This window comes from Anguilla anguilla, chromosome 4, assembly GCF_013347855.1.
Source record: "Anguilla anguilla isolate fAngAng1 chromosome 4, fAngAng1.pri, whole genome shotgun sequence".
NCBI lineage: Eukaryota > Metazoa > Chordata > Actinopteri > Anguilliformes > Anguillidae > Anguilla > Anguilla anguilla.
This window is the reverse complement of record NC_049204.1, coordinates 46,957,582-46,973,554: the sequence shown is the minus strand read 5'-3', so window position 1 is coordinate 46,973,554 and position 15,973 is coordinate 46,957,582.

Sequence of the window (15,973 nt, the reverse complement as noted above, 5' to 3'; positions counted from 1 at the left end):
GTATGCAAATCTTCAGCCTTATGGCAAGGCTATGAATCTAATTCATCTGGTATAGGGAGCTGCCATGAAGCCACTGCGCGGTGATAACCTTGAGGACAGGATGACAGGCTCCGTTAGGCCATTACACACACAAAGAGCATGCACAGATCATTGGGTTCTCTGGGGATATAGCCTCAGTTGGGTTTTTCACATAGTGCTGTTTGAATGCTCAAAGACATCACCAAAGCCTTATTTACTTGCCAGACAGCCTACTACTCACATACTGTATGCACTATGAATGACGTCCCATTTGCTTTGGATTGGGGGAAGACTAATGTATTGCCTAACTGTATTATATATTGACATATAATGTAATCTATAAACAAAATAATCATATTTTTAGGAGGAAATATACCTCTGTCTCAATTCTACTGTGAACAGCACAGGCTCTCCGCTGCTGCCAGACATGACTTTTAATAACAACCTTTACTATAAAATGGCCTGGCTCTGGTCAATAAGGATGTGTACAACAGTAATGTCTTGCATTTCTGATACAAGGGATATTCAGCCCATGTGTAGTCACATTTCAGGACATGATAGCAGTCAAGTTTGATTTGTTTAGGGCTGTCTAAAATTCATATGTGCTTTATTTGCATGACATCTGAACTTAATAAAATAAATGACAGAGAAAGGAAAAAAAGAATATAAATAATCCTCTTCCCTTTTCTCTCTCTTTTTTTCTTTCTCTCTCTCTCTCTCTCTCTCTCTCTCTCTCTCTCTTTCTCTCTCACTCTCTCCTTACTTCTTTATCCTCTCTCATTTTTGGGTCCTTTTACTTTTGCATACACACTGCTTTTCATTACTTCAGGCACAAATGCACTTGAGCCCAACCACCGTTCATGCTGCACCTACAATATATGTCCCTAACTCACAGAGCTGCGCTTGAAAACTGCCAGGAGGGTGCATCGTATATTTCGCACGCTCAACAGCTCATAAATACACTTTATGGGCGCATAAACCAAGGCACGGTAAACCTCAGCAAATCAGAGCTAAATCATAAATACATTAGGTCTGCAGGCCAGGCAAACTGATGTTGCCCATTTGCTGTCAATCTCTGCCTTTATGCTGGTCAAGATCTGAGGCTCGATCCCCGTAGCATTTAAAATGGCATGCAGCGTGCCTGCTGTGCCATAAAATACCAAGTGGCATGGCGCAGTTCTCGTTACGCGTCCCCTCCTGCCGAGCCAGCAGCAAGCTGAAAAACCAGAGCAGTCACTCATCGCAATTTCTTCCAAACGAATAACCCCTGAATGTTTTAAATACTGGCAAGTTTAAAGCTAAATGATTAAAAGCAGCAACTTTTTTTTACCATATTTTTTTTTTTTTTTTTTTTTTTTGTGAGTAGGTCTGACCTGAGATACCTTTCACATAAATTGCACGTCTATTTCCCTGCCCTGCATGTTGAACATCCAGTAAAATCTGAGACTGCATCTAAAATAATGCACTGATTTATTTAGCAAGGATATATGCAGATTTTGCCACCACAGTAACTATGGATACCCTGACTCTCAGATTTTCAGGCGGGAGTTCTTTTATGAATGATAAATATTTCATTCAGCTTTCCTCCACATGAACCAGTCCTGTGTTTTCAATGCAGAGGGAGACCAGTTAATCCAAGGCCATCACACACCCTTCCACTACAATTGGTGACCTCGTGGAGCCTCACAGACAGGCTGTACAGTCATGTACATTTTGAAGTCATATTTCAACAGTTTCTGTAATAGTGTGGTAAAACTTTCATTTTAGCTTTCAAAAAGCGTTTCATTTTTTGTTCTTTCTCAGCTGTCTGCTGCACACGCTTTGTAATTTTAAAGTGATACTATGTCGTTTACCACGGTCATGGTTCTGCAGCCAAATTTGTATGATTTTATTTTCTCAGGGATAATGCTATGGCCTCTCTGAAGTTGCTACACTGATAGCTTTTTCCACACCATCACAGTAGGTTAAGCTAGGAGTGCACAGAAAACACAACTGACAACTGCGTAAAACACAAGCAGCATACAAGATCTGGATAGAACCAATACACTTACAGTACACTGATCCAGCCAGTACGTTAAGATGGAGAACCTGATGCATGGTCTTGAGTTCCTAACTTTGACTGGCTGAAGCTCAGTGCTTTTGACAGTTTCTTTTTATTTCATTTTAATTTTTTAGCAGTAACAATGTATTTGTTCCAGATAAGCTTTCTCAGTGTCATTACCACATGCAGCTTCCACAGCTGCTGTTTGATAACTTGCAGTCGGCCAAAAGACATTTCTACCGTGGCCTTTGATGTCTGATGCGCTCCTTTTGGTTTTAATTGTTGAATTAATTATTCCAGTTATAGAGAAGCTTTTTAGTTTGAATTCCCTTGAAGCATGAAAGCATGAGAAGATAAATGGGGACATTTAATGCTGGCAATTCATCTGATCACATTGCTTATATACAGCAAAACATGGAGAGACATTTAAAGAGCATAGAGCCTGGAGGACCGAACATAAAACATCACCGCAATAGGATGAGCTTTCGACCTACACTTACACAAAGCACTGAATAAAAACAGATAGGGGGAAAAGCATGAAGCATTTTATTATATCATGTTATATTTTATTATTTGATCAGTGTTTGGATTGCATTGCATTGCACATAGAACAAAAACACTGTAAATTATGACAGATTCTTATGCCTTTATTTCGTAATAAAAACAAACACGTTCAAAGATGTGTAGGTGATTGTAAAGATATTTTATCACAGTGTCCCTCTTTGAGTTTAAGCTCTGTTTAAACATACGCCTGCTCGAGCTCAGGTAACCTATTAATAAAAACTGCAGTTTCTGATTAATTCATTAAAAATGAAACTTCACCAAATATGGCAGTCCCGCCACTGCAATATTGCATCCAAAAGATGAGGTCAGACAACCTGTTGGGCTGGGCAGCTGGCTCAGATGTTTGATTCTCCAGAGGAGGTTGCTGTGGAGAAATTAGACTGGGGCTACCCTGTAGAGTGGCACACTACTTCCCTGGGAAATCCTAATGCCAATTATATGCTACCACTACCATCCCCAGATGCACTCACAATTCTGAGTCATTGTACAAACTCAAGGAGAGAACTAGTTATTGTTATGCTGTTTGTTTCCCATTTTTCTGAATGCATATACCCGAATGAGCATGTGCAGGTATCCATGCATGTGTGCATGGGTTCTTCAAAGGGGGGAGAAAAGATGGCATCAAATCTAATAGGCTGATGTACTTTCAGGTGAGAAATTGGTCGCGGCAAGGAAGTTTTTGATTGCTAATGAATAATTCATATGAATTAATCTGTTTCATGAAATGAAATAATTCCAGTACACTGCATAAATTGGGAGGAAGGTCACAATCCTCCAACGCGAATGCTCTCAGAACAGTAGTGTCACCTTCCTCTTTGACTAGAATTGCAATAATTTGCTTAAAGAAAGAAAGAAAGAAAATTCTGCCCTCATGAAATTGTAATTCCCACGCCACTGCCCCACAGAAAATGCAATCAGTTCTGGATCAGTTAAAATGCAGTTTGTTAGCTACTACAAGACAGTACGGCACTGACATGTGAGAGAGCGCTTTTTGTGTGGAAATACACCAGGGAACTTGTTCATTTTCGACTCTAGGTTAGACATTTTGATATGTCTATGGCGTCCAAATCTTATAAGCCAGGTGAAAGGGTTATGTAGTTCCTGGGTTTGGAGCAGCGTTGTTCATACAATGAACACAGACAGAAACTATACTATCATGTGTACATTTAAATAATTGTAACACAGCATACAATTTTTTTGTTGTTTTTTGACTACTTCAGGCTACTGTTACAATAAGTAATTTCAATGTACTTCATTGGTATCATGCACACTAGTTAGCATTAAAAATAAACTACAATGATGAACTGGTATTATATAAAGTTCAGTGTATTGCTCTATTTTTATTTTTAGATGTCTGGGAGAAGCTCAACTATTGAAAGCATGATTAATGAATGAGAAAGAAATGTTCAGCAGGGAGAAAATAAACACATCTAAAAAGGGTGCATACAGCTCATCTTGGTAAGAACACCTGTCGTTCTTCTGGCAGGCTTAGCAACCAGACAGAGCGTGAAGCAGAGTTTAAGTTCAGCACAAAAAAATAACACGCAAATGGTTGTGTACAGCTTCTCTGGTGATCTGTAAAAATGAGTGTGTATATGTGTGTGTGTGTGTGTGCGTGCGCGCACGCGTGCCTGTGTGTGCATATCTGTATGTGAGAGAGAGAGATCAAGTGTGTGTGTGTGTGTGTGTGCATGAGAGATAGAGAGAGAGAGTGAGTGTGTGTGTACGTGTGTGTGTGTGTGTGTGTGCACATGTGTGTGTGTGGGTGTGTATATGTGTGCACATGTGCCTGTGTGTGTGAGGCTGTGTGTGCTTGTGTGTGTGTATGAAAGAGAGAAAGAGAGAGTGAGAGAGAGCGAGAGAGAGAGTGTGTGTGTGTGTGTGTGTGTGTGCGTGAGTGTGTGCGTGTGTGTGTGCGCATGTGTGTGTGGGTGTGTATATGTGCGCACATGTGCCTGTGAGTGTGAGGCTGTGTATGCTTGTGTGTGTGTGTATGAAAGAGAGAAAGAGAGAGAGAGAGAGAGTGTGTGTGTGTGTGTGTGTGCATGCATATGTATGAGGAACCACAAGTACTATTCTCTAAAAAGTAACACAAACAACAACAAAAAACAACATCATAAACCAGCATTGTAAATCTTTGCCCACAAATGCAGATCTCATTTTCAGATTCACATGCAATGAACTATCTGGCAGTATTTTATAATAAATGCTCAAAGACATGCTGTAGCCTGCCTTCTCTAACTTATATTTATGCCGGGCAGCATTTATACTGGAAGACTATAATGAGCTTGTTTATTAGAGAGACTAACACAACTTGAAACTCTTGAAACTCTCATGGGAGAAACATTTAATTACCAAATTTGCACAGTTTCATGAACTATGCAGATCTAAGCAATACCAACCACAATTTCATATTCCACAGCCCTCTGCTTTAGCTATTTGCTCAACAAACTGACGCATGCACACGCCCACACACAAACACAATCAGAAATGTACATGCTGAAACAGAAGGAGCTTTGCTGAGTTTCTGGTCGTCGTTCCCCCCCCCCCCCCCCCCCCCCACCCCCCAACCAGATTCAGTTCTGTAAGGCACATTACCATCACGGCGGACCAGTCTCATGCATGCATTTCAGGACAGTCAGGCACAGGTTCTGTCAGCAGTTCCCAGCTGGGGTGCATGTCAGGTGCTCTTACGAAAGAGTGAGTCAGTCTGCGGGAAAGCCAGAGCATTAAAAAAAAACATTTGGCATGTTCAGATACAATATCTATGATGAGAGTATAATGAGTCTGAATCTAATTTGCTTTTTTGGGGAATCATGTTATGCCCTTTATAAATCACTGAACTCTGATTGGGGGGTTAGTTTAAAAAATGAATAAATAAAATTGCGCAGAGGAATTGTACACACTGGAACCTGAATGTCATAAAAGACTCTGATTTCAGCTAAATAAAGTGAACTTCTTGACTGTCTATTACTACAAGAAGCAATAAGGGAATTTTTGGTACTATAGTAATGTGAGCTAGACCAAAGCACAATACATCACTGATTTAGCTCCAACAAGAATAATGGAAGAATAAAAAAAATGAGCAGAAATCACAAACCTTTTTGGCTTTTTGAATATATAAAATGTCACAAGGTTACAGAAAAGTACAAGGATCCAAACTACGGAAACAGGGCCGGCCCGTGGCATAAATGATCTATGCGGTTGTTTAGGGCCACAACCGCCGGGGGGGTAGGGGGGCACACGATCCTAGTTTATCTAAGGTAAATAACTTTGTTTTCGTAATTATGTTATTCATCCCTTATTGCGGAACTAGCGGTATAAATTTTAAATGCTTCCTTTAATAGGAATGTAGACAAGGGAAAGTATAGGAGAAGAGAGAACAGGTAGCCTTCTCTTTGTTGACAGGGGTTGACTCTTACGAAATAAATCACATTTGAGTTCAAACATCAATTGTGTTTAAAAATCACATCTGAGCATCCAACATCTGAAGAGTACACACATGAAATAATCTAATTTATGAGATGAGATTAGGAAAAGGTACCATACTCTATTTAGAGTCACATGTTTTGTTTTCACTTTTGAAAAAGTGAGCGAGATGTGAAAATGTGTAATAGCCAAGCGAAGATGCTAAAATTTCCAGTTCACATGTGACATTTTTTTACATGTGTTTTCTTTTATATAATTGGTTGGTCAGTTCAATTCAGTAGCACCATCTGACCTCTGAATTCATTTAATTCTATTAAAAAAGCTTTAATGGCATGAATGAACTGCCATATTGTCAAAGTATTTAACGGTTGTACAGTAAGTCAACCAGAAACTTTACCCTTGCACTGGTAGTCTCTGTTAGCTCTGCAGGAAGCACACAGACAATTATGCTAGCTTGCTAGGGTAAATATATAGAGAAAAACACTAAAGCCATCTCTGCAGCTATATTATTATCACTGAGAACACTGCAGAAACCGAGAGTAACCCATGTCCTGACAGGATACAAACATCTCAAAGGGATTAAACATTAAAATGCAAAATATCACGCACAAAACAAACGTGCTTGGTGGACTGGATAGACCACACGTGCTGATAGATTTACTAATAATGAGGTAGTAAAGTGCAATAGATCAGGTAAACAGGCAACAATAAACTTTCCTCTCAATTACAAACCACTCTATAGTCTAAACAACACATGACCATTAATCTCAATACCAACCGCCCCAGCCTCCATTTATCTCATTTAATAGTACCAGCATTGTATGGATGTGTGTGGATTACTCACCAGCTCCATCATTCACCTGTCCATCTGGTCAATGATAGAGGCATCTGGAAAAAAATCAGCGATCAGTCTGTGATGGCCACTTTCATCATTCTGAAGCAACGATGTGCCAGTAAATGCTCACATATTTGCTTCTGTGATTCTTCCAATTTTAGACTTCCAGATTCTCGTTTTCATTTTAAATGGCAGCAGGGGAGAAAAGAAAAAACAAGTGCAAATGTCATAAAGAAATTCAGACATTAATGTCACAGCTACTAGGAAATGAGCAGAGTTATGAACTTCCTATTTCCTGGCATTTATTCTGGAACAGTCCTGCAGCACAAGCTGTCTGTGTTTGCTCTGACTGTGATACTAAATGTTACATATGACATTTTAACAAAATTGTAACAATTATTTAATGTTACATCAGCCATTACCAATTACATTTAATATGTCTACAGTTATTAGCTAATTCACTCCAAGTTCCACTCCTAGCAGCAGCAAAGTGAAATGTCAGTCAAAAAAAAAAAACCCTCTCACTCATTGGTTTAAACAAGGAATGAGGGGTTTAGATCAGAATTTTCCAGTTTCCAAGAAACAAGGCTGCAGGTAAAATCCAAGCCATTTCAAAGACATTAATCTTGGAGAGATTAGTCTTGAGAGTTTGAAAGTGACCAAAGTCCACCAAGTTGGCACAGGACTCCCCACTGACGACTGCTAAGCTGTTGCAAGTGCCACTAGTCAAATCTGCCCGTTGTGCTGAAATAGCTCTGCCTCGGGTACTTCTGACTGGGAAAAGCACCCACTGGAGTTCCAGCTCACAGCTGGAACTAACTTCTGGGAAAAAGCGAGGCAGATCTGGGCCAGGGGGTAGGAGGAAATTCAGGACTCAAATACAGCAAAGCTCATGAAAACCCTTGTGCTTCAGGCTTAGGGTCTGGTTTTTACACAGTTCCCATTTACTTTTACCAAGGGACTGGTGTTTGGGGTCTTCTGAGGATGAGTTAATTGAAAGCCAACAGCGAGCGCAGCACACTCCTGCATAAGGGAATTGGGGGGAAGCTGAAACATGCAGGCTTTTACAAAGAACAATTAAGCTGAGAGAAAACAAAAGGGAAACAAAACAATCTTTGCATCGTAAGTAACTGAGTGGTTCACAAAGGTAACAGTATGACAGAAATGGACAGAAAGCACTATAAAGAAAGGAAACAAAAATGAAGATAGCAATGACGCGCATAGGTGAAAATAAACAAACTCATCAGCAAAGAATATACCTTTCCTTTCCTCCCCTGTGGAATTGACCACAACAAAATTTAGCATGGATTTATATTTAAGTACAAGGTTAATAGTTGTTTCATGAGTTCTTTCTCACAAATATGGGCATTTGAGAAGCTAATGGAAATCCTTTTCCACTGTCATTCAGAACTACACTCTATATATTTCAATGTTATTTTAATGTAATATTTGTAATTCTAGTGTTCTGTTAAAAAGTTGTCACCAGATGTGAAACACAAAGTGAGTAGAAAATATTTTTGTATCTTTTGTTGAGAACTATAGTATAATGCTCATGGAAAATGGAACGGATTACATTTTAAATTGTACATTCCATTTTGTGACCACAAAGCACTTCGCAGTGAAGGGGAAAAACTGACCTCAGCCGCAACTGATTTGGAGGAGCCACCTTGTTAATGCATAGCTGCCATTTTGCATCATCAACATGGAAAGGAAGGCGATTTGCATTGCAATTTAAAACTGTAATTTACATCTAAAGAGAAAGCATCTCAAGTATTTCAAGCCCTTATTCATATACCACATATTTTATTTAGGTAAATTACTCCTGGTAGGCAGTCTTCTCGGAGTCATAGCTATCTATCAGTCACATTAACCTAAAGGTTATGGTAAAGGTTAATGAAATATACAACAATTGGCTAGAAACAGAATTAGCGTTAATGACACTCAACCGGTTTTTCAGATCCCTTTTCATAGGATTATGAGTGGTAAGGTCTCAGCACATAGAAATGAGATGTGTTTCTGTTCACTGGGTTTTGGGGGTGGGGGCATATCCTACAGGAAAACTGCTTGTTGGTTTCTCTTCTGAGTTTCGCTGGACTTTTTTCCTCACAGCTTAAGCCCAGTTGAGCTCGCTGCCTGTCTTCCAATCAGGTGCTCCAGGTGAAAATGCAGCAGTTGTAACCGGATGGCCTCTGCAGTGTTCATGTGGATTAAAAGACTTTGTGGGCCAGCAAAGAGAGACAGAGACAGACACAGCCTTGTAAATCCTGACAGACAATTTTGGAAGGAGTAGGCCTAGAAGGGGGATTAGTTTTGTTCTGTTTTGGACCAGAGTGGCAACAGGCTGTAAGTCAACTCGGTCATATCACCAGCACGCTACAAATTGCAGACTGGAGGGGAAACGTATTGTTTATCCTATCAACAACCTTAACACCTCTTGCCTAACATTGGGCCTCATTCATCAACGGTTCTTAAGACGAATTTTCTTCTTAAAACCCACTTACGCAGTTTTCACGAAGATTCTGACATTCACCAATGTTTTCTTATTTGGGATTTGTTCTCAGGTATCAGAATCTACGCACACTCAAGAGCACACTTACGCACATTTGAGTGCTGACATGTTTGTGCAAAATAATTGGTAATTGCATTTTCTTCAATTCTACAGGCATATAATATTATAGAATTTGAATTACAATAATATTTTTATCATTTATAATATTTTTAAATTATTACTTTCATTATTTTAAGGTGCATTAGCAATAAGGTGCCAGGTTCCGCCTCAGAGGATAGTTGCCTCAGCGGGAGTTCATCTGTAAATAAATTATAAAAATCAAACCATTGTAGTGACCTTTTATTTTTGGGGGTTTCAATTATGCAATGTTTGGTCTATACTGCAAAAGCTGACGTTTAAATTTTGAATACAAACTAAGCACTTAGGTAACACTTTTTAAACACATGGACATGTTAAGAGGACACTTATTCAGAGGCGTCACTAGGGGGGGTGCGGACCGCACCGGGTGACACCATCAGAGGGGGGTGACACCGAAATGACTGGCAATAAATTTTTGGTGCAGTGTTTTGTGTAGCGACGGGTTGAAACAGCTAATTTCTCCAATGCAGTTTACTGTCAGTTGATTTCATTAGAGGTATTAATGTGAGGAGAAGCGCTTTGTCGTTTGAATGCATAACACGTAATTCCTTGCGCCCACTCCCACAAGCTTTTTAAAAAGATTTTGTTTTCAGATTTGACATCAACCCTTTTTTTTTTTTTGCTTAATCAGTTGTGCGCCCTTCTCCAGATACAGCATTCACTGAACAAGTAATAGCATCCCATGCATCTTATTTGTGTGTACAGGTCGTTTGTTGTCCACTTCCTGTAGCAGTACCTCCACTTCAGAACTACTTCAGAAGTTTTTCTTATGTTTTGAGTCCATTGCTCCACCGTCTTCAGATTTTTGTTTGGGCATTCTTGACTTCTCTCTCAACTTTTCTTTTCAATTTCTGTGCGCCCTGTAGTCTCATGCCCTTTTATGGCGATTGGCATGGCGTTTACCTATGCTAATTAGGAACAACTGGCACGTGCTTTCAACTAAGGAAGAGAATTGGATTCAGCATTATAAGAACACAAGTGCGAACAATTCTGCGGTTTAAGAACACGTCATGAATCTGGCGTAGACTTTTCTTAGGACCTTTCTCAAGAACAAATTTAAGAAAAAACTTAGGAAGATATTGGTGAATGAGGCCCATTGTCTTCCCAAACATGCATGGCACACCTCCCCTCATCTCCCTCCAGCCATGGCCCGCATAAAATACTAATTTCTAGTCTTAGTCCTGATGAAAGGAATGGCACACCAGCAATGTTATCAAATCGTATACTCCTGCCAGAGCTCCTGCATTAAGAACTCCAGGAACTCCAGTCCCTGTGTTGTTTCAATCATTCCCTATCAAGTAACATTCTGACTTTACCCTGTTATGTCCCAGATATCTTTCTGCAATATATGACTTTGCCTTTTTCACGCCTGAAGACTTGCGCTATTATGACTTTTTGTGATAAGACACAAAGTTCAGCAGTTCAGCAGTACAATATACAGCACTTATAGCGTCAAAGTATTCCTGCCCTCCTTGGTTTGGAATGCCTATTTAAATGCAGGATTGTGCGATCAGTTGGGATATGAATCAGACAAATTGGAGTGCATTTGTACACATCTGAGGAAACCTCATTCACATGAGTGCAAAGGTGTAATGAGGACCAAACCAGTTCAAGTTATAGCCCCAACAGGTTAAAGTGTTTCCAACCAGATGAGGGAAGTGATGGTGATGAAAAGGATAGTCATTAATGTTTACACACCGCACAGTAGTTCTTTTAAATTGAGATTTTAAACATGCACGTGCACACGCATCCATACACACACGCACACAACTTCTAAAAACACATTTGCCACAAAACTAAAAATTGCAGCAAAAAATTGTTTAGAGGATGATCAAAGATTGGATTTAATCCTTGTTAAGTCTGTTTTTTGTTCTTATGTCTGTTATGATGGTGTTACCGAAATTCCATGTTTAAAATGTAAATTTATGAGTAACTATGGAATAGCTTATAAGAATTTGGAAAAAAGACTTACGGTTTCGCTAATCTAAGGATGATTTAAATCAATCAAAAGTTGAATAAATATGAAAAAAACAACCCAGGTTAACTCCACCTGCATGACATACACCAGTGTCCCCGCTGTGTAGTTGAGGACCCACTGATTGGTCAAAAGCCGGGAAGAGGCGGGCTGTAAAATGTGTGTGAAAAGGACACATCATGTCCCTTTCTTAGACATTTACAATAATCTAAGCAAACACTGTACTACATGGTGGAAGTGGACCTGAGTACCTGAGTAGATTGCATGAGCAAGGGCTGAGTCACAGAGAATGTAGTCACACACTAAAGGTGTTCTGCGCATAGAAAGTTTCTGAAACCTTACTGTATCTCAATAACACGCACTCAGGTGATTCATCATGCTTGACTTTATGGACTAGATTTCAGTACACTGAAATTAAACATTCATCAGCTGAAAATGAACGTTAGGAAGCAGAGCCTAATAAGGTCTCTTAGCTGGTGGTTTGAAATTTAATTAGTGTTGTACAAATGGATAATACCACCAGTTCATGACCAGTGAGTAAAAACTGAAGTTTTCCAGTTTTTTTCCCATTTATATTTTTCTGTTTGAATAAAAAAGTAAATCATGGCCTAGAGTAAAATGATGCTGAGAGGGTAATGATTTTCATATGTAGGTTTGATTTTCAAATTGATTCATATTTTAGATTAAAATACATTCATGCACAAGACTTAATGCTGTGCAAAACAGCAATCAAAAAGTAATGAATTGCATGGCTACTGAAAATTGTAGTTAGCAGCCTTATGCAACCAGCTAGTTTAGGTATTTATTATAAATATTGTTTAGCTCTCCACAATTTCAAACTCAGCGCAGGTAGTAAACTTTACTGTAGCATCAAACTGAAGTAATGAATATTTTCAAGGTGTCTGTCTTTATCAGAACAGAATTATTCTGTTCAATTTTAAATAAAAAGCCTTCAGTACATACAGAACATAACTGTTCACAAATTCTGTTCTTGGCTCCAGATCAGAAATTGCCGTTAGAAATAAAAGCCATTTTGAATTTAAATGGATGTTTTCACTACTTCAGTAGCCCTTGGGGTGTGAAATTTCACTTTGGTCGCACTGTTGCTGTGGATACAAGATAATACCTTTACGATTAATGTCATAATGACATTTCAAATTCAGATCCTTTGAGCTTCAAATCTCTGCCTTCCCCCAGTTAACATTTAAACACCTTGTCCATCAACAAGTGAGACAAATTATGCCATAATTTATGAATTTACAAATATTTTGGTTTACAGTGGACTGTTCAAGATTGAGTCATTATCTCAACATACTGGTGTGTGCGTGTGTGTGTGTGTGTGTTTATTTTCATCCCAGAATCAGGAGAAAAATACAGTTAGAGATACAAAAATTGGATTTCATCCACCGCATCATTAGACAGATGTGTTCTCGATAAACACATCTGCCTCCCCAGCTGAATCAGGCCATTCAAAAGAACAAAAGCAGAGCATTCATGTTTAATAATCCATTCTCTCAAGCAAATCGCATATAAATTCATAATACGATTTTCAAGTTTTCTGGTTTCTCTACCGCTTTTCCTATTCTCACCATCGCAGCCCAGTGAATTTCAAATTCAAACGGTGTTCAAAATAATTTCCTGTTTATTTAGGCTAATAATGTTTCCAGCATGAGTATGAGACATCCTATGTACCGTAGTTCATGTATAAATAGTATCATAATTGTACGGTATGGGGCAAATTACGAATCAGTAATCATAATCGGAAATAATGGAAAATGAACTTTTTTGCCATTGTAATCCTCGATTTAAAAAAAAAAAGATGTAAATGAGTTCTCTCTTGCAGCTGTAAGCATTAATTTGTGAGCCCAGGAAGTGGGATGCAGGAAGTCAGTGCTTCCTTCCTCTGTGCACTTCACAAGCTGATCTGCACAGTCACTGTGCTGGAGGGCTGCACATTTTGAACAGCTGGCACAGGAAGGCCACAGGTCCCCAACTGGCCAATGGAGCCTCGTTTGCAGGAATGAGGTAGGGGATCCCCTCCCGCATAAAACTCTCCCTCCCTGGGTGTTGCCATGACGTATCCTCCTGCAGGACCCCCCAGCCACAGGTAGACAACATCATTGGACACAATAAGAGCTTAAATCACTTTTTACAGTAATTGTTCATTTCTGATAATTGTTCAAGATACAGAGATGAAAAGTACTAAACAACTGGTGTACATTGTTATTATCAAGTCTGGTGTACAACATTTGCCAGCTATGACTGATTCCACAGCAATGTAACACAATTGGCGTCTTATACCCTGCTAGAGTGAAGTGCACTATTTGGCTCAAGGTCCTCAGTTTACACAATATAGTGCCCCCTAGCTGCACATCAGGCATCTACATGTTAACAGCATCTCTGTCATCCAATAATCATGAACTCTAATAAGCACATTCTTAGAAAAAAGGTATGAACAATTGCCTAAAAGGTTATAAATGCTTGTCTCTGGGGTGGTATCCTATATGCACATTAACTGTACCCCTAGCCAGTAATGCACAATTAGTTAGTACTGTTTTTGCTTGTAAAAGGTACTAATTTGTTTCCAAATAGGACATTATCGTACCTTCTGGGTACATGTACTCCACTCTACCCTTATATCTGAGAGTGCGCTGTGCTTAGTGACGGGTAGAGCCAACAAAGTAATGCCTTGCTCATGCTTTGAAGGAGCAGGCATACTTTAGCTCCTGTGTTCCCTGCATGGTTGCAAGTGTCATTGCAAGATTATATAAAAATAGCCAATTGCCAAAATGGTAGAAAAGAGAATTTGAGTGGCAGTGTGTCTGGTTTAAACATTTATGGCCTTATTTATGGTTATTGATATGAGTGTCATAGCACTCTCTGTAACTCTGGCAGTGCAAGCATTACCGTCCAAGAGCACCTGTGTTCTAAAACAGAAGGCATCAGAAGTCTCACAGCCATGTTCTATATGCTATGCAGGCCCTCCAAACCCTTTTAAGAGACACACATACGCACGCACTCTCACACACAAACACAGACGAGTTAAGAAAAACCAGTCCAGGCAGAGTCCTTTGTAAGGACTGCAAAAGCAGTGTGCTTTGATGACCCTGCACCACGCCGGAAGTACGCAGCTGGAAAATAAAATTCTTCTGCTGTCTCCGTACATGCCTGACACGGCAACAGACAAAGGAGAATGAGCTGGGTAACCACAGAAACGAGAGGCGGAGACACAGAAAACAGTCTCCGCCGTTCCACTGTTCCCCAGCCACAGAAGCACAAACTTAATGCTTTGCATCATCATTTACAAATGTTTTGGCACCAGCCTGAAGTCTTATTAACACAGTTTGCATAATGGGAAAACAATAAATCTTTCCATTTCCTTCAGGGGCTCACTGGTTAAAGATTAAATCCATGGAGACCCGTTAAGCGAGGCCAGTGTCCAGTTGAGCGCTAGAGGAAAAGAAAAAGTGGGGAAAGCAAAAAGGAAAAGAACAGTTTTTAGAATGTCTCATGCTGCAGTGCAGTGGGGTTGGAGATTAAGTAATGTTTCATTCCTTCAGAGGCATCTCCCTCAGATAAGATAACCCTAACCTAACCCTAACCCTAACCTAACCCTAACCCTATGTTACAGCTGGCTCGAGGGGCCGCAACAAGTCCCAATGCACCAAAAACAATCCAGAAAGTGATTTTAAAACCAGAACCCAAACATGTATTAGTACAAAATCACAAACTAACACGCAAACGACAACAAACGAAAACCCAAAGTTCACAAAACAAAAGATCTCCACACAAACACACAAAGCACAAACCACATACAAGAAGGCCCAAAGAAGATCTCTCTTCACAAAAACCACAAACTATCCACAAACCACGCAAAAGGAGCCCCAAAGAAGATCTCCCCAGCCTCATACTGCAGGGTTTATATTGGGCCACAGGCAGGTGGAGGCAATCAAGCAATTAGGTATTACCTCCACCTGCACTACCCGGGCAAGCAGAGGCTGGGGACGTAACACCCTAACCTAACCCTAACCCATTCAAAATGAACACTAAGTAACAATCAAGGAGCCGATCACCAATGCTTCCGATTTCAGTCTGTTTAAGTCAATAGAAAACTTATTAGAACAATAAAAAATAAAAAAAACAGCACAACCTGTAAGCAGTTTAATGCACAGGTCTGGAATTTTAACCCCTTAGCGCACATGCCAAATCTGGCCAATCCTTGCCAATTTAGGGGGTACCCTATTTAAAATGGAGCTTTATAACTCCAGATGTGAACACCACAGAGACTTGAAAAATGGCTTAAATTAAGCAAGACATTTGTACCATTTACAATACTAACTTAGATAAGTTTATATTCATAATTTTGGAAGAAATAAAGTGCCACAAATCCAATTGTCAAAAAATGAATTTCTCTTTTTTAGTTCTCCAAATCTACCCAAAATATCTAAATTATGCATTGCTGTA